Here is a 2,199-nt window from a genome sequence, read left to right as displayed (position 1 = left end):
ATGGATGGGGATGTAGCTCAGCAGTAATGTGCCTTTGGTTTTAATCTCCAGAGCACCACCCCTTGTCCTGTGAAAACTGCCCCTGCAATAATATCCCCAAAATTAAAGAAAAAAATCCTAAACCCCAGAGAAATCCCATTCTATAAATGAGTGGATGGGCTGAACAGACACTTCTCAAATGAACACACACAAATGGTCAACAATCATATGAGAAAATGTCCAACCTCTTTAGCTGTCAGGGAAATACAAATCCAAAGTACACTGAGATTTCACTCACTCCAGGTGAATGGCCGTCATCAAGAATACAAATAATACATGATGGCAGAGTGTGGAGAAAAGACCCACTGATAACTGGTGGTAGGAGTGTAACTTAGTACAAGCACCATGGAACTCAATGCTGAGGTTCTTCAAAGACTAGGGATGGAACCACCACAGGACCCCGCTCTTCCACTCCTCAGCATTTATCCAGAAGCATCAGAGTCAGCAGTCAGAGTGACGTACACATACCAGGCCCATCACAGCACAATTCACAAGAGCTGAGTTATGGAACCAGCCTGGGCGTCTGTCAACAGGTAAATGCATAAAAAATGGTGGTCTCTATGCACAGTGAAGTTTTGCTGAGCCACAGAGAAGAACTAAATTCCATCATTTGCAGGAAAAGGGGTAAAACTTGAGAACACTATGTTGAGTGAGATAAGCGAGACTCATAAGGACATGAGTGGTAGGTTTTCTCTCCTGTGGAAATTAGAGAGGAACAAAAAGAGGGGTGAAGATTGAAGGGAAACCATTAGGCTATAGGAAGGGGACCAGGAGGGAGGAAGAGAGGGTAAGGAGAAATTTGGGAAGTCTTAAAGACCAGGTTATTTTACAAGAGTGTATGAATGAGTTGCCTGAAGCCCACTGTTCTGTATGATTAATATGAACCAAAATATAAGGTTTTTAAAAAGAACGATATTCCCTTGTCTCTTCTGACTCATCCTTCATCCACTTTAAAGAGAAGCAGGTGCCTTTACTTTATTTTATGTTTTCAGAGTCAGGAGTCCGTTCCAGGACCTCTCCCATGCTGGGCAAGTGCTGCACTTCTGAGCCATGTCCCTAGCCTGGGAGATGTCCTTACAACAGAGAGGTGGAGAACCAGGCCCAGGCCAAAGAGCTGGGGATGGAAAGTTTCATTCTCACATTTGGCAAATATGGAATGACCACCACAGAAGCTGTGTGGGTGAAGGCTCAGAGCAAAGAACACAGACTGGAGCAGAGTGACCATCGAAATGTGGAGCCATCTGATGATTTGAGTGTCCCTGCCAAAGTTCATGCTGATATTTATTGCCACCATGACAGTCTTAAGAGATCAGAGCTTTCAAAGCTATACAGAGTAGCATCATAAAGAACACATCCATGAGAAACTAGGGGAAACCTGAGTCTTTGGATAGTTCTCAACTCTACAGACACTTTGTTTTTTTGCCGTGTGAATATCCATATGATAAAATCTTATTGATAATTTCGGCTCAGTAAGAGATTAATCAAAGGAGCTCATAGAAAAATATAACCATTATGAAAATAGACTGTAATAAAAGTTATGAGTATGGTCTTTCTCTCAGAATATCTCATCTTACTGTGCTCACCCTTCCTGCGATGTGAGGTGGTGCAGCACGCAGGGGATGGGAAGAGGTGAGGTGAAGGACATAGAAATTGTGACGTAACCTCAGCTACTGATGAGCTGGTGATCAGTGGGAGGGTCATCACATGCACAGAAATGCCCACCAGTACCTTTGCATAGAAAATATCCCCTCACAGGTCAAAAGCACACAAGCACACGTGGTAGCAAGCAGGCGTGGACAGATGAATGCCAGTATCAGTGAGCAGACAAATCTCATGGACAGCTGCACACCAAACACACCCACACCCACAGAAGAAAAGATCCAACAACACATGCACCTTCACCCTCACATGCACTGTGTATCTCTTTCACAGAATCCCTGCCAACATGTAGGGAGGGGGTAGAGGGGAAGGGAGGTGGCAGGTCACTGGGCCAACCAAGGAGGAAGTTTGTGCATCCAGCACCTCTGCTACCTTCACTCTCCTGGACGATGAGGAGAGGGAGGCGGGAGCAGATGGAGTTGCATAACTGAATGGAGAGGAGGCTCAGCATAAAAGGTCCAGCTGAGGCTGCTGCTGGTGGACAGCGGACAGACCTGGACC

This window comes from Sciurus carolinensis, chromosome 16, assembly GCF_902686445.1.
Source record: "Sciurus carolinensis chromosome 16, mSciCar1.2, whole genome shotgun sequence".
Taxonomy (NCBI): domain Eukaryota; kingdom Metazoa; phylum Chordata; class Mammalia; order Rodentia; family Sciuridae; genus Sciurus; species Sciurus carolinensis.
This window is presented reverse-complemented; position numbering follows the sequence as displayed.